The sequence below is a fragment of the Eriocheir sinensis genome, chromosome 39, assembly GCF_024679095.1.
Source record: "Eriocheir sinensis breed Jianghai 21 chromosome 39, ASM2467909v1, whole genome shotgun sequence".
NCBI lineage: Eukaryota > Metazoa > Arthropoda > Malacostraca > Decapoda > Varunidae > Eriocheir > Eriocheir sinensis.
The window spans coordinates 12284397-12304559 of record NC_066547.1 but is presented as its reverse complement, the minus strand read 5'-3'; the positions used below and the strand labels follow the sequence as shown (position 1 = coordinate 12304559).

General features: G+C 46.0%; 1 long non-coding RNA gene across 1 annotated transcript in view; it reads right to left on the bottom strand.

Moving 5' to 3' along the window:
* The window catches only part of LOC127009009 (uncharacterized), a 94295-nt gene extending 77665 nt beyond the window's left edge, over nt 1-16630 (bottom strand). The window contains exons 1-2 of the long non-coding RNA XR_007761505.1: nt 16338-16630; nt 15293-15396 (exon numbers count right to left, since the gene is read on the bottom strand). This is a non-coding gene — a long non-coding RNA (uncharacterized LOC127009009). The remainder of the gene's footprint in view (nt 1-15292; nt 15397-16337) is intronic.
* Between the last annotated feature and the right edge of the window lie 3533 nt (nt 16631-20163).

The window sequence follows — 20163 nt, the reverse complement described above, 5'->3', positions numbered from 1 at the left end:
CTTTTCCTCTTTCTCCTCTTTCTTCTCCTCCTCCTCTGTCCCATCTACTGTAAAAAAAATTAAACATGCAATAATTCCTGTGCCTTCAACTTATTCAACTTTAACTGTAGCTCGGTGACTGGGGACCAAAGAGGTTGCAGACTTATCGTAATGTTGGACTCGAGTTGATAAAATAATGTACTTGATCTTGCATTGGTGACCGACGTTGACCTCGTACGCGACTGGGAAATGTGCAAGGAATTAATTGGCTGCCATTACAACCTAATTAATTTCGGTAGCTGCGTTGAGGACAAATTTATTGATATATCAGTAATACGAGGCTACAGGAAAGCTAATTTAATCCTAGTGCGTCAACTGCCATCCCCAGCAGCTTAGGACCGACTAAATGTCACTTACTTTACTGGAAAACTCGTAGAAGTATAGAGAGGGTAACAGTTTGCAATGAAATATGAGTAAATAGTACCGTAGATTTACTGGAAATGACCACAGAGCTAAACGGACAATTAATTATTGAAGCAAGCAACTACGTTATTAGCCAAATGCCTTTATTTTGCCTGGTTTTTCATGTTTCTTTGTTTCCTCTTCTTCCACCTCCTTCTCCACTTTCTCTTCCACCAACTCCTCTTCCTCTTCCTCTTCCTTCCCCTCGTCCTCGTCACAAACAGCCTCGTAAGGACCATCAGGTCTGCTGTTGTTTGTTCTTACTTTGTGTTCCTTTATGTTCCTTTATGTTCCTCCTCCTCCTCCTCCTCCTCTAGACCCCTTTTGTCTCCTTCACGTCATCTTTCTTCTTCGCCGCCGCCTCTGCTTCTTCGCTCTCTCCTCCTCCAGGGTCATCCCTCACCCACTGTTCCCTGATTCTCCAATGACAACAAAATTTCAAAAAATCGGCCTTTCAGTCTCCTGTATCGGGATATCAGCGAGCGCTCTAACGTCCGATAGAGGAGGAACCGCGTGGAGACGGATGGCACGGGGGTGAAGGGCGAGACAAGAACACGGTGACGGAAATAAAGGGACTCGATACTAAGGGCCGTATTGATAAACATTTCGTTGTCCAAGTTCACATATTTGACAAGGCTTTCGGGGCACTTCCAGGATTAATTTTATGGCCCGGGTGGTAGTTTAATCCTTCTTCTGAACCGTGAACCTAAAGAAACACTCATTGGAACCTGATTGACCCCCTCTTTGACCTTTAGAAATAGCTGATATGAAAAGCGAGAATGTCTTATAATGCCGACCTAAGGCTGCTAAAATTTGCTCGTATTAATATTCTTGCATTACACGAGTTGGAGAAGACAAGGAAAAAAAATAAAGTTGAGGTAGAAGGGGTTTTGGGGGGCGAGATACGAACACAGTTAGAAAAAGAACCTAACTCACTCCTGACACTTTCTGTATTAACTCTTTTCGTACTGATATTTTCACACTGCTCGAGATAGACAAGGCAAGGACGGAAAAAATAGAGGTCAAGCAAGAGGTTTTTTTTTTTGGGGGGGGGGAGGACTAGACAAAACACAGTGACGGAAAAACACTAAACCAATGATGACTTTCTTCGTTAGCATTTTCTTATAATTATGCTTACATTACATGCGTTAGACAAGACAAGGACGGAAAAAATAGAGGTCAAGCAAGGTTTTGTGTGTGTGTGGTGGTGGGGTGGTGGGGGGGGGGGGGAGACTAGACAAAACACAGTGACGCAAAAAAACTAAACCACAGATGACTTTCTTGGTTAACATTTTCTTATTATTATTATTACATTACACGAGTTAGACAAGGCGAGGAAGGAAAAAGTAGAGTTCAAGAAGGAGAAGGAGTAGTTTGGGGCTAGACATGAACACAGTAACAAAAGTAAACTAGCCCTCTCCTCAGACACTTTCTTTAACAGCTTTTCGTATTATATTTTTACATAAGACGAAATTAGACGACAGTGAAGAGTAAAAAAAGCTCAATTAGTTTTGGAGGGAGAGTGGAAACAAGAACAAGAACCAAGTATCTAATAAACTAACCCAACACTACTGAAACACTAACATTTTTCGTAATACAATTCTTACATTCCACGAGCTAGACAGGACAAGGAAGAATAAAGAGAGTTCAAGCAGGAGGAGGAAGAGGAGAGGAGTTTCTGGCTACCTACATACCTGGTAACTCGGGAGCACCTAGGGAAAGGACCGGAAGGGTACATAAGGATAAAAGGAGTCTGCGGGAAGTCAGTCAAGGAGTTAAAAGGAAATTGAAAGTAACGAGACAAAGTTACAAACACCATCACCATCGTCACTATTATCATTATTATTATCATTATTATTATCATTATTATCAGTAGTAGTAGTAGTAGTAGTAGTAGGAGGAGGAGGAGGAGGAGGAGGAGTAGCGGGCTTTTTTTCACATTTGTTACCTTTTTTATGCCCTTGAACTGACTCCTCTGCTAAAAAGAAGAAAAAAAAGTAGTTCTTGTTATTATTATTTATTATTGTTATTGTTGTTGAGATTCATGAGAGGACATCAAGGGGAAATCAAACTTCATATAGACCCAAACAGCATTCCTTCCATGAGCAGACACAGATATGAAAAAATAAAAGTGACAGATAAGTAAGAAGACTGAAAAACGGGGGAAACAAATGATCTAATCCCTTCCCAGATCAACGAAAGATGCTGTAGAGGGAGACGCTGCATCATGTACCTAGCGATCGCGACGCCCTCCACGTAACTCTGGTGATGGAGAACGAGGATTTGATGGAGACGGAGAGGCCTTCATTCGATTCATCCATTCCTGTCACCAAATCAGAGAGGAGGAGGAGGAGGAGGATGACAAGGGGAGGAAAAGGAGGAGGAGGAGGAGGGGGAGGAGGATGACTTGGGAGGAAAAGGAGAAGGAGGAGGAGGAGGAGGGGGAGGAGGATGACTTGGGAGGAAAAGGAGGAGGAGGAGGAGGAGGACAAGGGAAGGAAAAGGAGGAGGAGGAGGAGTATGACAAGAGGAGGAAAAGGAGGAGGAGGAGGAGTATGACAAGGGAAGGAAAAGGAGGAGGAGGAGTATGACAAGGGAAGGAAAAGGAGGAGGAGGAGGAGGAGGAGTATGACAAGGGAAGGAAAAGGAGGAGGAGGAGGAGGAGGAGGAGGAGGAGGAGGAGGAGGAGTAAAGGAGGTAGTGAGGAAGGGCTAGGAAGAAAAAGAGGAAGTAGGAAAGAAATACAGAGGATCATAACAGACAAACACGACACAAACAAACAGACAAAAATAACAGACAAACAGACACAGATAAGATCACACACACACAAACACACAAAAATTACCTTACACGTCTTTACTAATCACCATCGCTACCTGAGTCCACTTCCCGGTGACTAAAAACAAAGAAAACAACTTGACAAGAAGGGGGAACTATTACATAATCAACAACCACAGCACCATGTCAACTGAAACTCTAAGAACGTACCTGTACCTTACCTATGTCCCCCCCCCCCCCAACCACGCCTGGAGCCCCACGTGTCAAGGTTGCCCCATCAATATAAGCCTTAAGGCACCCCCACACTGATGTCCTATGCCCCCCTACCCCCTTCAACCCTTCACCCATACGCCACCGCTCCGCTCAAGTTAACAAGGCCGACATGTTTATAAGTTTGACGCAGAGGAAAGCTAATTCGTGGAGTCATTAGGGCGTCGATGGGTGAAAGTTTGGGAAGGTCTCGCGGGGATGTTAGTAGGGGAGAGAGAGAGAGGGCGGTGAGAGAGGCAAAAGGGAAAAATAATAGATAGAGATGTGAGGGAAGTGGAGGAAGGAGGAGAGGAGAAAAGAGGGAGAGCTGAGAGAGCGAAAGAGAAGAAAAACAACAAGATGTGAAAAGAGAAAGAGTTAAGAGACAAAAGAGAAGATAAAGTAGCGAAAAGAGATGAGAGAGTATAGGAGGGGGGAGGGGAGTGGAGAGGAGCGAGAGAAGAAAAATAGCAAGAGATGTGAGGGAGGAGGAGAGCTGATAGAAGCGAAAGAAGAAACGAGAAGAGATATGAGAAAGGAGGAGGAGTGAGGAAAGGAGAGGAGAGGAGAGGAGAGAACAGGAGAGGAGAGGAGAGGAGAGGAGAGGAGAGAGAGAGAGAGAGAGAGAGAGAGAGAGAGAGAGAGAGAGAGAGAGAGAGAGAGAGAGAATTTCATTAATACAGAACAGGAGTGACATAACAATATAAATTCCTACTCAAAATCTACTAACAAACACAAATTAAATTAAAATGACAAAACAGATAAATGAATAAATAAATAAAACACAACTAAATAAATAAACTGTACAGCATAATCCTTAGAACACGTGTCGCTCGTAATAAAAACGCTCAAAGATTTTTTTTCATGACGGTCTCCAACATGCATTATCGTCCACCTTTACGTAGCGGTGAGGGCGAGTGTTTACGTCTTGGCCCCGTCAGTTTGCATCGGATGTTATCGTAAGGGTTCGAACCACTCCCCTGGGAAAGCACTGCGTCATCAAAGGGGGCACTCATGGTCCTCGTCTGGTCTGGCCTCAAAGCACAAACGTTTTTTTTTTTTTAAATGGGTGCTTTAAATCATTCGTTCAGTCCATCAGTCAGTCAACCAGTCAGTCAGTTCAAATCATTGGTCAGTCAGTCAGCTCAAATTAGCCAGGCAATCAGTCTAACAGTTCAAATCATCAGTCAGGAAATCAGTCAGTCAGTCCAAATCATCAGTCAGGAAATCAGTCAGTCAGTCCAAATCATCAGTCAGTCAGTCTCGGTCAGTCAAAATCAGTCAGTCAGTCATTTCAAATCAAAGTTTAAAGTTTCAAAAGCCATTTCAATTCAAATTCTTCTAAAGTTCCCTCTAAATATTTATCAGCCTCCTTGTCACCCATATCGCCTCTTCCCCAAAACACACACACACACACACACACACACACACACACTCCTCCTCCCCCCACACACCAACCACACCTCAATTTCACTCCACACACTCCAGTCCACACCCTCGGCCTAACTTAACCCTGCCTTGCCTTTCCCTTCCCTTCCGCCGCCAAGCCTTACTCTTATGTCACACTCCGCCACACCTCAGCCTCTCGCCACACTCCTCTTCGCCACTCTCCACCCTCCCGGTCGCCGTCCATTTACTCCCCGCGGCGAGACAAACAGAGCAAACAGGAGAGCGAGGATGGCAAACACTCCCCCATCCACCCAATTGATTACCGATGTCGTGGTCTTCCTGTCTTCCTGCCTCACCCACGAAGACCAACTGTGGGAATGTGTCTGTCCGAAGGTAATGCTGATGGTATAGACCAGTGGTTCTTAATTCAACCCGGGGGAAGCGTTAGTAATTTCCAGGGGGGCGCGAGTACTAGGGGAAAAGTAGGAATTCCTCTATTTCTATACCTTGGTAAGAGTGTGGGCTTATATTAAGTTTATGAAATAATGCATAAGTTCCGCCTGTACTAACTTTACTTTTCTGAATCTATAGCTTACATTAGCTTAACATTTTCTGTACTTATCAATGATTCAATGATGCCTATTTTCCTTTTCTCTTATCTTGTTTTTGTTTCGATTTACCAGACTACGAAAAGTGGGTCATTCTCTCTCTCTCTCTCTCTCTCTCTCTCTCTCTCTCTCTCTCTCTCTCTCTCTCTCGACTGGGCGTTATTAATGATGAGATGCTGTTTTCTTATTTGTTATCGAGAGCAATGCAGCGCGATGATGAATGGTTTCCTCCTCCTCTAAGCTGTGTGCCTCCTTCCCGTTTTCTTCCTCACACCATCCCTCCTCCGTTTTCTCTTATTTTACCACCTCCTATCCACTCTTGTCCTCTTCCCGTTTTCTTCCTCACACCATCCCTCCTCCGTTTTCTCTTATTTCACCTCCTATCCACCCAGACACTCGATTTCCGCTTTCTTCCTTACTCCCTCCTCCGTTTTCTCTTATTTTACCACCTCCTATCCACTCTTGTCCTCTTCCCACTTTCTTCCTCACACCATCCCTCCTCCGTTTTCTCTTACTTCCTCACTCCCTCCTCCGTTTTCTCTTATTTCACCTCCTATCCACCCAGACACTCGATTTCCGCTTTCTTCCTTACTCCCTCCTCCGTTTTCTCTTATTTTACCACTCTTGTCTCCTTCCCACTTTCTTCCTCACTCTCTCCTACCCCCGTTTTCTTTCATTTCATCTCCTAATGTTCATCCTTGCTCCCTTCCCACTTTCTTCCTCCTACGTACCTCCATTCCTCCTTGCTCCATTCCCTCTCCTTATCTATATCAAGCATTAACATTCCCTTTCTCTTCTTATCGTATTGCTTCTCCTTCCCATCCTTTCTCTTTCCTTGCCTGACTATCCCATTTTCCTTTTGTCCGTTTTCTTTATCACAGTCTTCCATTTCTTCTTTACCGCCTGCTTTTCCTTCTTCATTCTTCCCCATGACGATTTTTCTTTTATTCTTACTTCTAACACGTCCATTTTTATTCCTTTCTTTCTTCCTTTCTTCGTTTCCTCCCACGCCTCTCCCTCCCTTCCTCTTTCCTATCTCCTCTTTCTTTAAGTTTCTCCTCCAACATACTCGTAGAATTCTCCCTCCTCCAGCATTTTTCTCTCCCTACCTTGTTCCTCCCACTCTCTCCCTCTCCCATTCTCCTCTCCTTCTTACCCTTCCTGCTCCCTCTCCCTCTTTCCTCCCACATGTCTCCTTCCATGGCTCTCTCTCCCACCTTGCTTGCCTCTTCTTTTTTTGTATATTAGGTTCATAAAATACTAAACTGAAGCATACATAAAAAGAATAACATACTTGGACACATTACGTGGAGTGTAGGTGTAGGAATCCACCCTCCCTTCCTCTCTCTCTCTCCCTCCCACATTTCACTTTCCTTGCATCTCTCTCTCTCCCATATTTTCTGCCTCTCTTTCCCTCTCTCCCATCCATCATACTCTCCCTTTCTCTTTCCTTTCCTCTCTCCCTGCCTCTCTTCATCCTCCTTCCTATTCCCCTTGCATCTCTATCCACCCTTCTCTCCCTGCCTATCACTCCTTTCCACCCTCCCTCCCTGGCATCTCTTTTTCCTCCTCCTCCTCCTCCTCCCCTCACGCCCACACACACTCCAGACTGGTCAAGGGCGGGTTGTGTTTCATTCTGGCCCCGTTGTCTGTTCCGTTTGTGTTGCCCTCGTGTGTTGCAACTCAAAACAAGGGGAGGAGGCACTGCTTTGGCTCGGGATGAGTGTTTCCTCCTCCTCCTCCTCCTCCTCCTCCTCCTCGAACCGCAGGCCTCTCGTGGCGCCAGGGTGTCTGTTTCATCTCACACACATTCTCTCTCTCTCTCTCTCTCTCTCTCTCTCTCTCTCTCTCTCTCTCTCTCTCTCTCTCTCTCTCTCTCTCTCTCTCTCTCTCTCTCTCTCTCTCTCTCTCTCTCTCTCTCTCTCTCTCTCTCTCTCTCTCTCTCCATTATGCACCCACTTCATCTCCCTTCCTCTGTTTTCCTACTTTCCTGTCCTCTTTTTCTCTCTCTCTCTCCGTATGCATCTCATCCATATATAAGTTCTCAATACTGCATCTTTCCATTTTACCTTCGTTTTACTTCATCCATCTTCCTAATCTGTTTGTTTGTTTCTAATTGCTACGTCTCTCCTTCCTCGCGAACACATCCTTCCCTATACAATTTTCATATTTTTCTTTTTTCCCCTTGCTTTCTCAAAACGTCATTCCTTATTTATTATTTTTACTCCGTCCATTCCCTCGGTCTCCCTCATTTCATCCGGTTCATTATTCTACCTGATTATGATTTTATTCCCTCTTTCTTTCAACCCCTCCACCTCTTTTATCCCTCCCGAAATTGACCTCTCTTTCGGCCACCTCTTGATTCTTTTTTTTTTTTAGGAGCAGCGAGTAGCGGGCTTTTTTATTATTGTTTCCTTTTTTGTGCCCTGTCCCCTTTGTTGTAGGAAAAAATAAAAAAATACCCTAACCATATTTTCTACACTATTCTTCTACGCTCTCCATTCCGTCATTCCCTCTCAGATCCTTTCACCTTTGTTCTCTATCCTTTTCTCGCTTCCACCCTTTATTGTAGGTCCTTCATCCGTTTTAGAATTCTCAAAGGTTAAAATGTTTATATTCCGTGTTAACCTGTCTGACAAGGTGAGTTTTGTGCGTGTGTGTGTGTGTGTGTGTGTGTGTGTGTGTGTGTGTGTGTGTGTGTGTGTGTGTGTGCGTGCCATTTTGTATTTTCCTTCAAACTCATTGTGGAATTTTGAAAAGGACACCCACACACACACACACACACACACACACACACATACACACACACACACACACATACACACACAGCTTAGCAATAATTGGCGCCACAGAGCATTTTCCTCCCCTCATCTTCCTCCTCCTCTCCTCCTCCTCCTCCTCTTCCCTCCTCCTCCTCCTCCTCCTCCTGCCTCTTCTCAAGTCTTTCCCGACAGAGTTCTCACGTCGGATAATTGTCACAAAATACTTTCCCTGCAATCCTTCGTTTTCTTCACAAACTCTCCTCGTGTGTGTGTGTGTGTGTGTGTGTGTTTATACATACACGCGTCCCACTTCTATACGCCCACACTACTTACCAACACACACACACACACACACACACACACACACACACACACGTCTCATTCCCCGCCTGGCGCCCTCCCAATGGCCTCTCGTATGGCTTTGCGGGGCGCCGGGCTCAATCAGGGCGGGAGGGGGCGATCCGCGGCCGCTCCGACACCTCGCATTCAGCTCCCCGCGAGGACGAGTGTGCAGGGCCGAGGGAAAGGGGAAGGAAGGGAGAGGAAGTGATCGAGGGAGGGAGAGAGACTGAAGGGAGGGAAAAAGCAACTCAATGAAGGACGAAAGGGAGGGAGAGAGCGAATGAGAAGAGACGAAGGGAGGGAGAAAGACTGAAGGAGACGAGGGAAGAGCAAGCAAGTGAATGAGGGACGAAGGAAGGGAGAGACTAAGAGAGGATGAGATGGAAGAAGAAACTGAGGGAGGGAGGGAGTGATTGACGGACGGACAGACGGGAAGACGGAGGGAATAGGGTGGAATACGGGGCGGAGGAATGACTGAAGTGGAGAAATTATGCCAGAGAAGGACTGAGGTATAAATGGAAGGGAGAAACGAGGAAGAAAGGTACTGAAGGGTGGATAGAAGAGAAAAGAGAGGAAAGAAAAATAAGAGATAAAAGGACAAAGATAATGGAGAAATGAGGCCAGAGAAGGGTTGAGATATGAATGGAAGGGAGAAACGAGGAAGAAAGGTACTGAAGGGTGGATAGAAGGGAAAAGAGAGGGAAGAAAAACTAGAGATAAAAGGACAGAGATGAATGGAGAGGAGAGAGGGCAGAAGGGACTGAGTAATTTAAATAGATAGTGAATAAAGGAGCTTAAGGATGAATTGAGAGAAGAGATGGCAGAGGACTAATGGATGGATGGAGGAGATAAAGGATGATAGTAAGGGGGATAGATAATGAATAGAAAGACGATAGTAGATCTGATGAATAATGTAAGATGAATAATGGGGATAATGTAAGATGAATAATGGGGATAATGTAAGATGAATAATAGGGAGAAACGAGAAAAGAGAGGCTGAGAGACGGATAAGGGTAATAATGGAATGAGTGAAAATGGGAGAGAAATATTAGGGTCATAGAGAGGAAGAGTGAAGTGGAAAAGGAGGGAAGGAGAATGTAGAAGAGGAGGAAGGAGAATGAAGGAGAGGAGGATGGAGACGGAATGAGAGGAGGAAGGAGAATCAAGAAGAGGAGGAAGGAGAATGAAGGAGAGGAGAATAGAGAATGAGGGAGAGGAGGATGGAGAATGAAGGAGAGGAGGAAAGAGAATGAAGGAGAGGAGGATGGAAAATGAAGAAGAGGAAGAGGGAGAATGAAGGGGAGGAGGAAGGATGAGGGGTTGAGGGAGGAGGGAGAATGAAGGAGAGAAGGAAGGAGAATGAAGGAGAGGACGATGGAGAATGAAGGAAAGGAGGAAGAAGAATGAAGGAGAGAATGAAGGAGAGGAGGAAGGAGAATGAAGGAGAGGAGGAAGGAGAATGAAGGAGAGAAGGAAGGAGAATGAGAGAGGGGAGGAAGGATGGAGAATGAGTTGGAGGGATGAAGAGAAGAAGGAATAGGAGGGGGAAAAGGAGGAAGAGCCGTACAAGCAAGGGGGAAAAGGAGGAATAGAAGCAAGGAGTGGAAGAAGATGAAAAAGGAGAACGAGGAGGAGGAGTAGAAGCAAGGAGAGCAAGATGACAAAAAAGAGGAACAAGCAGAAAAGATGAAAAGGAAGCAGAAATAGTGACAGTAATGGAGACAACGAATAGGAGGAAATACGTAAGGGAAGCGGCTCATGATGATAAAAAAAAAAAGGAAATGTCATCCCTCAAAAAAAGAAAGAGAGCAGTCAGGAGCCACAGCCACACTCCACCGCCGGTCCACAACTATAACGTTCCTTCATCCTCATCTTCATCATTCCAGAGAGCTCCTCCCGGATGTCCTTAACTATCGAATGGACCTTGAAGACCTTACAGCCGCAACAACGAGAGACCCAAACCGACGAAGCTGAAGAAATAATAACAGAAAAAGAGACCCACCCCCCCCCCCCCCCCCCGCCGACACCCAAGAAGAAGAGTCCCACACAAAAACATAAGGAGCAAAAACGCATCATAGTGACTGAGCGGCATCTACAGACTCCATCACGGCGCTTCCTGAGTTAACAGACACAGACGCCTTGGACACGTTAGGGGAAGAATCACACACGAAAACATAGATAGCAAAAACATATCACAGTCATTCACCGCCATCAACAGACTCCATCACGGGAAGTTTAGGAAGAATGGAAAGTAAGAAGGGAGAGGAGAGCGCCATCTAAGAAACGGCGGGATAAGTGCGGGAAAAAGGGTGCCGCGGGGGTCGGTGGGCGTCCGCGGCAGCAAGGGAGAGCCGCGGGTGATAGCGAGAGACAGCGGCCAGTGGAGCATCTCGCCGCGCCGCCCCCCTCGCTAATGGAGCCTCCCAGAGCCTTACCAGAGCCCCGCCAGCACCCGGACTGACGTAAGAGCTTTCCCCCCACCACGACGTCCTCTCCTATAGTCTCCTGCCCGCCATTCTGCCTATCTGCTTGTCTATCTGCTTGTCTATCTGCCTCCCTATCTACTTCCCTGCCTATCCGTCTGCCTGCCTGTCCGTCTGTCCGTCTGTCGGTCTATCTATCTGTCTGTCTTCCCGTCTGTCTGTCTGTCTGTCTGCCCGTCTGTCTGTTTGTCTGCCTATCTGCTCGTCTACCTGCTTTGTTTTCTGTCCTGTCTGTGTCTTCCCGTCTTTATATTTGCATGCCTGTCTGTCTGTCTGCCTGCCTGTCTGTCTGTTTGTCTGTCTACCTTTCTGTCTGCTTCCCCATCTGCCTGTCTGCTTGTCCGTCTGTCTGTCTGTCTGTTCCCATATGGTCCAGTTTGCTCGCTTGTGTCTGCCTTAACCTGCCTGCCTGCCTGCCTGTTTTATGCCATTTATTTGTTGCCTGTCTTCCTACCTCTCGCTTGCCTACCTTCCTCACTCAACCTGCCTGCCTGCCTGCCTGCCTGTCTGTTCTCCCTGGTGCTGGCGGTGCAGGAATTGTTGGCGAGAGGATAAAAGTCGACCGTTTGGCGAGAACAGGTGCTAGTAAGGTGACAAGTGATATTAAGATTTTTTATGGAAGCACTGAACAAGGGCTCAGATAAAACTTTCGAGCACAAACTAAAGGCCTACCGATATGAGAGGTCTGTTCTTCCTATCCTCGCCACAAAAATAATAGAAAAATAAAATGCTGACTACACTTTTACGCGCAAATGCCCTAAAACCATGGACGGTCGAAAAATTATTAATATCATGGAAAGCACAGGTTAGAGCAATTCTGGAGTGGAATTTCATTAAGCTAAATAAATAATAAGTCCTTAGATTTTTAAACCAAACATGAGCAACATAATTTAAGCATGATATTTTTTAATGGAGTTCAGTGGTCAGAGTCACAAACAGATGATTCTTAGAAAAATAATGATAGAGAAGAAAATTTAATCTGATAAAAATCATGTTTACGATGACACCCAATAACCAAACATTACTCAATACAGGCAACAGAAAAAATCAAAAGTTCACTGACCTTCCCGCAGTAATTAGAAAGTCAACATTTACATCGCAAGACCGTGGACTTTAATACGATGTCACCCTTCCTCAAAACCTGGGTTCGAAAAATTCTCACATTGTCATAAACTTTATCAAAAACATGTTCAGTGCACACGTTTATGACTCCGGGAGGTGCACGTTGGCAGCGCGGGTGTGGTCAAGGCTGTGGGCATGGATTTGGCGGGCAGATCAGTGGCACATATACAGACAGACGGCGGAGAGAAAGAAATGTCACGGTCACAGAGCCTCTCGTCTGTGGGGTGCTCTGTTATCTTTCCGCGTTCCTGACATGCCATGTTGTGCGATTTACCTTATTTCGATCACAGAGAACATTGACAACGTTAGGGAAGACCTCTGGTAGTATGGATGGAATGTGTGAATATTCTTCACGAGTAACTGAGGTCACGATCGATAGGAATCTCCGTAGAGTTTTCTCTAGTTTTGAGGCAGGTTTCCGCTTTACTGATGTCCAGTCGTGTTCAATGTCCACTCAAATTCAGACTCTGACATCCTGAAGCAATACATGGCCTGACCCAGTGTCCTCCACCGGTGCGAGTAACAGTTCAAGTGACTGATAAACAAATAGCAAGACACGAACATGAGTAAAGGAATGAATGGGTTAGCAGACAGATTGGTAATACAGACAGATAGACAGATAGATATATAAATAGATATGTAGATAGACAGATGGCGGTAGGTAGATAGAAAGATAGATACAGATAGATAGAGATTACTGACCATAACATACATTCGGAATACGACTAACAAACACTTACTGACCCTAAAACAATACAAAGCGAGGAGTTTAATTTGAATATAAACAGTTATGATCCAGACAAATTCGAAACACACTCAAACGAAACCACACCAGGCTAAACGAGAACAAAAACCGCAAAATAAATAACGTATCCTACACTTCATGGTGACAAAAATAAAGGCACGGGCAGCCGGGCGCCAACCCTTCCACGTGCCCGGGCAGAGATGGACACCGAGAAATGGATATGAAGGAGGTCAAGGTAATGAAGGCGTGTCGCGGGCCGGCCTGCGCGCCACAACGCCCTCGATATTCCTTTTTTCACGGTGCCATAAAACTATGATGAAATACCTGGCACTTGAGATGACGCAACATGGACCCGTTTGTCGTCTCTCTCTCTCTCTCTCTCTCTCTCTCTCTCTCTCTCTCTCTCTCTCTCTCTCTCTCTCTCTCTGCGTCACACGGTATGTCACTTATCTATCTTATCTTCTTATCTTCCTCTATCCCAAATCCTTCCCCCTCTCACTTTACTACGTTTCTTTCCACCCCAGTCTCTCTCTCTCTCTCTCTCTCTCTCTCTCTCTCTCTCTCTCTCTCTCTCTCTCTCTCTCTCTCTCTCTCTCTCTCTCTCTCTCTCTCTCTCTCTCTCTCTCTCTCTCTCTCTCTCTCCTTACAATGAGCACCTCTCGCCCTACCAACGCTTAAAACTTGCAAAAGCCACCCACTTCCACGCCGTCAACTCCATCCTCTCCTCCCTTTAACCTGCTCTTTCCTACCCTTGCCTTCCCTTGCCTCCCCCATGCACCCCTTCCATCCCTTCCTCCCCCTCTCTTACCGCCCCCTTCCTCTCCCTAGTTCCCCCTCCGTCCCCCTCGCCCTCCGCCACCGCCTAAAGGACTCGGGGAAATTGTTTGACCTTTGCAACTTATGAAAGACGTGTGGGAGCGCCAGTCACCCGAATATCAATGAACGAGCCAGCGATGATAGGACGAAATGGCCCGAAGGTTATTAGCTGCTGAATGGGAAACGGGACGAAGAAAAGGAAATGAATATACGCGGGCAGAGACACACACGGACAAACAGACACAGGCACAGACACAACGAAGCAGACACAGATACAGACAGAAACAGACACACTGGCAGGCCCAAATACAGGCGTAAATACAGATACAGAGACATTAACAGACATACACAGACGGGCAGGAAAAGATAAATACAAACACACACAGACACAGGCAGGCACAAAATAGACACAGACACCGTTAAGAACAGAAACAGATACAGACAGGCAGGAAGAGATAGACACAGATGAACAGAAACTCATAGGCTATAGGCATTAACAGGAACAGACACGGACAGAGACGGAGAGATATGACGGATTTTTATCACATTTACTTTAGTCTTGAAATCTCCAAAATCGTCCGGAGGCAAAGAAGGTGAGAGGGCGAGGTGGCGGCGGCGAAGTGCAAGCATCTCGCCTCTGCCCGCCCGCCCCCTCACGCAATCTTCGGCCATCCATGCAACTTGTAGAGCGCGGACGAAAACTTTCTGATCGGAACTCAAACATTCACGACTAAAGGGGTAGGCTTCGACCAACGTTGCCAGATTGTCGTACTCAGCCTCCCATGTTTGCCGATTTCCGACCCAAAAACTGCCTCCTCGACCCCAATAACTTCCTTCATATATAGTTGTCGTTACAATGGTTGGTTATAGGTGGTTTTCGGCAATAACTATGGCTCAGAAACCGGTATATACGAGGCTCTGAGTACGATAATCTGGCAACGGTGGCTTCGACGACCCCCGTGCGCTGGCTGGCTGGTTGACAGGCTCGCTCGCTGGCTCCGGTCAAGTGTGGATGAACCCCTCTTCGCACCCCAGCTTCTTAAAGGGTTTCGTTTCCTTATCATCAATTCCACCGTCTTCCCTTGCTCGCATCGCTTCTTGCCCTCCTCCTCCTTTTTTTATATACCCCTACAGCTCTTGCACCTATGTACACTTTCTGATTATCTGCCTATTGTCTCCCATATAAACCACCGACCTTGATTTGATTCAACCATAATTTTATTTCTTTTCTCCCACATCCGTTCCCCATCACACGTCGCTGTTGCCATATCGCTCCCAGACCAGCAAAGGGAATGTCCGGCACGTACACATAGAACACACAAGTACACATAGTTACCCAACAGTACACGTAAAGTAAAGTTTCCTCATGAACCCTTTTCTCGAACAGCCCGGAAGGGAAAATAAACTTCTGGGTGAGCTCGGCGGCGACTGCTCAGTCTGGATCGAACCCGGAAGTGGTAATCATAGCATGGCATGTAGAGACACAAGACATGTAGATTACGACATCAGTAACTACACGTTCTGCAGAAAGAAGACCATAAGGAAAGAAAGACTTACTTCGCTGAGCGTCGCTGTTACCCAAGGTCATCACGCTGCTTTTAGGTTGGTCCTCTGAATCCTCATACAGCCTTCATCTTCAATAAATGTGTGTCTTCTTAGCACTGGGGAGAACGAAAAATTCTGATGAATATATTTACTTACACTGAAATGACAAAGTTTTTTTTTTTTAATAAAAGACCAACTGCATCAACCTAAACATTGTTTTCAAGGTCATGGAAGTTGGATAAATTCAAGTTAAAAAAGAACGAGGCAAAAACTGGTTCATGAACAGGGTAGTGGACGAGTGGAACAAATCCAGTATGTATGTAGTAGAGGCAAACACAATGGAAACCCTTAAACGGAGATTATACGCATTTGTGGATGGGAAGGAAATTTGGTGAGCAACTCCTCCTCAGGGGCTACTATATATAGGCCGTCTGGCCCTTTGTTTCTTATGTGTGTTTATTTCAGTATAATTCAAACTGACATCATGATAACGTTCACCGCAAATGACTCCTTCCTACTCCGCCCTAACGAGCTCGGGGCCCTGGGGGAATGCAGGTGTGTGAGGGGAAGCGATGTATTGCTATTTTTCGGCCCGTAAACTAGCGGATAGGCTAGGTACGGTTGAGCTCGGTTTGTTTATTTTAGTGGTGATAGTTTACTATCTAAGTGGCGATAGGTTACTGTTTTATCTGCGATGGGGTGCTATTTTAGTGGCAATAGGTTACTATTTAATTGGCGATGGTTACTACTTCAGCGGCGACGGGTTACCATTTTAGCAGCTTGGTTAGGCTAGGTCGTCAGGTCTGGTTAATGCTGCATATATTTTTAAAATGTTTAGACTTTAGGATCACGCAATGTTTTCTTGCCGAGAAATACTATTTTTGTCCCCCACCTAAGATCTCTGCCTTCCCTCAGATTCCAGAGATTGCTAGGTTAGTTGGGGAAGGGGTCGTTGACAGTGAAAACCATGGTGGCAGCCTGTTCGTTTCATTTGTGTTATTAGAAAAACATATTAGACTATTACCTAAGAATTGCCTCAGTAATATCTTGAACGCACCTTCTCCATTCTGCCAGTTGATCTTGTTTGTCGCTTTTCCGTGCCTTACACAGTACACAGTCCCTTCACTCCGCTTAGTGTGGGGCGGGCAAAAATTTGGTATTATTCTAGTGTTTGCCCATACTCACCCCTAGCAACCAAAATTGGCTAGGGGGCCATTGAGACTTCGGGGAATGCGGTGGTAAACATGAAATGCGTCCCAAATGCAAATGTAAACAAAACTCTTACGAATACCAACATCTCCGATTCAAACTCAGGCATACCAACACCTCCGATTCATGATCGCCTCCACAGCGTCAGGTAGCAGTTATGCTCCTCCGGAATCCCCTCCTACGGTCTGTACACATACGTACGTACTTCGAGGGAGCTGTTAAGAAAGACGAGAGTGGTGGGAAAGCGGGAAACATTGATGATAAGGGAGCCATCGGCAAAGAGTAAAATAAGAAGCAGAGAGGGAGGAAATAGCAAAAAAGGTGGAAAGGGGTGAGGAAGAAAAAAATTGAAAAGGAGAGAAAAAATAAGAAGGAAAAAGAAGAATAGACATCATAAAGTAAGAATCGGTAGAGAGTAGGAACAACAGGGTGAGATAAAAAAAAATCAGAAAGAGAAAAAAAGAAAAAGAAGAGAATGGCGGAGGCTCAAGTAGGTGTTTTGTAAGGTGACTCTGAAGGCCTCAACAACACAGTGCTATGCGCCTCCGGGAATCCCCTCCTAGAGTTTGTACTTCGAGGCAAAGTGCCATTCAGCTCTAGACTCGCAACCCTGCAATGTCAACTTCAAGCTCCCCAAAATGGCGTGGCCGAAACCGAGGTGACATGTCAAATCGAACCCCTATACCTCCATCAATTGGCTGGTACGTACAACGGCAACCAAGACCCAGTGGTGTACCCATCCCATCCCATAGGCTACTGTGAATACCAGCAGAAATTGGGTCTTTCCCACTCCTGGAATGGAACAGTTCTATCGCCGGGTGGTGGGTTGTGTTGGACTCTGTGGATTCAGGTCAGTCTATTATTTCTTTGACCCGAGAAATAAAATTTACTACGTACGGTAGGTTGCGACGGGTTGCATCATGGTTTCTGCAAATTTCCAATCATCGATAAACCCGCAAAGAGAGCAGGGCCGTAATTTCTGGGGAGCTAAGTGGCTATAGCCCTCCTCTAATGTAGCTGTTCTATATCGGCCAAAAAATGCCTCTAAAAGTACTAGCTAAAAAAGAAATCCCCACCTGCGCATGCTCGCTTCGCTAACCACCCTCCCCCCCACCCAATTCATAAACCTATTATGCCCTCTTGCCCCCCACAAAATCTGCCAAAATTACGGGCCTGGAGAGAGATGAGATGAATGGACGGCACGCCACGTGCCTTCCTCGCTGATTTTTTCAAGGCCTGCAGCTTCGAAATTAGATACGTTACCCATTTGTACGCCAGCTCCAACCCCACCCACATCTGCCCTAACAGGTTATACTCTCACATACATTCGCCACTTCATAAATTTGGTCTGTCTCACTGTAACAATCTCTCCCCGACGTCTCATTTTTTTTTTTCACCCATCTTCTCCCAGCACCACCATGGGGTCTGTGTGGTCTCTCTCTCTCTCTCTCTCTCTCTCTCTCTCTCTCACACACACACACACACACAGTTTCCTTACGCCATACACACTAGTAGGCTACCCTCAACACATGGACTTTTCACATGGTTCAGTTTAGTCCTTCTGCTCACCCCATTTCGCATTCGACTTTTCTTTCACTCAACACGTACACAATCCTCCACACTTAGCCTCCACCTTCACACGTCATTATCTTCCCGGTAAACAACATTTTCCTCCCATCACAACCAATCCACGTACGAGTCCCCGGTCAACCGTCAAACTCAGCTAGCTTTCCTTCTTTCCCTGTCTATACTCGATGATTCCGTCTGACAACTGCCTTGCTCCCGTCACACACAACTTTCTCCCGTCACACCCGCGTACACCCGACTTTCCCGTCACAACCCATGCACCTTCCCCTGTCACACCAGATGCTCCCCCGTAACATACAACCCTTACCCCCGTCACATTATTCTACTTCCCCGTCACACACAACCCTCCCCTGTCACGTAACCTCCCCCGTCACACCCGATGCTCCTACGTCCCACATAACCCTTTCCCCCGCCTCACCTGATACTACTTCTGCCCCGTCACTCCGCCTCCATTTCAAAAAGCAACCCGAGGCGCCGTGAACCCTTTGTCAACAAGGCCGCGGGGCAGCGTTTCGGCGCCCCGTCTTGATGTAAGAAAAACACTCCCACGCCCACAGGCCTGTCTGGATTGATTCTCTCTCTCTCTCTCTCTCTCTCTCTCTCTCTCTCTCTCTCTCTCTCTCTCTCTCTCGTGTGTGTCGTCCCATTAGCCTCGCCTTGGTATCTTTTTTTCCCCCTTCCTTGGCGTCACTTGCACTCACGATCCTTCACAACCATTTGTCGGCAATTAAGTGCAATAGACAGTTTTCCCAGCCACATCGTCCTTCACGGAATGGTCTGCACACACACACACACACACACACACACACTTCCTCCTTTCATCCATCTCCTTCTCCCTCTCTCTCTCCTTCCTCTGCCCCCATTGGAAACAAAGATCTGTAGCCTACATGTCTCCTTACACCCCTCTACTATAAACGTGTAGTCCTCTCCCCTTTTCTTCAAGCCCTCTGTTAATTCCCCAAGTCTCTCTCCTTCCTTATAAGTTCATTTCATCGTTCCCTGACCCGCAGCAAACACGAAGACTTACAACAGTGATCCATATTCATTCCTCTCCTTCTACGACTGAGATTTAAGGGAGGAGGATCGAGCGGCCCAATGGTGCCAGGTTGTCGTACTCAGCCTCCTATAATTAATGACCGACTTCCGACCCCAAAACTGTCTCCTGGTCCCCAGTAACGAGATTCATTTATATTTATCGTTAAAATAGTTAATTCCTGATGTTTCTTGGTAATATTTAGGCTTCAGAAACCGGTAAACACTATCCTCTGAGTACGATAATCTGGCAACGTTGAATTCGAGGCACACTGAAGCCTAATGGAGGATGTCGGAGTGTGTAAAGGAAAAACCCAGAGGTCACTACGCTTCGAGACTGTATATTTAAGGCCCTGACTGTCGGCGCGGCACTAAGAGCTGCATTAATTAACGTCGAGCAAAGATTCGTAAACCAAAAAAGAATGAGACAACGCTTACAGTCATGCACGAGAAGGAAGTATTTGCTAGACGCCTCTTACTCACCCTATCCCCCTCCCTGATGACTAGGCTCTTAATTAATGCAATCATGGACGATATTAAGTGAAACGCAAAGTGGGAAGGGAATGAGCAGTCTCTCTCCCTCCCTCCTTCCCTCTGCACGGTAAAGGACCAATTACGGGACTCCAGATTAACTCACTCGGAGCGCCAAAAATATTCTCCTCACATCTCGCTCCGCTGAAAGTCGTCCCGAAATCCGCTTTTGATGAATAATAAGACAGTAAACACGTCTTTCTCCGAGCCAGGGCCGACATGGAAAGGGTCATTCTCTGTCTGTCTGTCTCTGTTTGTCTGTCTATCTGTGTGTCTGTTATCTTGGTTGCCGTTGTTTTAGATTGTCCGTGTATTTTTTTTTTATTGTTCCCTTTGCAGTTCTTTGTGTTTATGTAAGTTTTTTTTCAACTATTTCTGTCTATGTGTTCACTTGTTTGTTTGTCTGTTTATTTTTGTTTATCTGTGTTTGCTTATGTATGTCTGCCTATATTTTTTTTTCTCTCTCTCTCTCTTGTACAAGAGTTTCTTTATAATAAGAATCAAACGAGTTTCCCTTGCTTTAG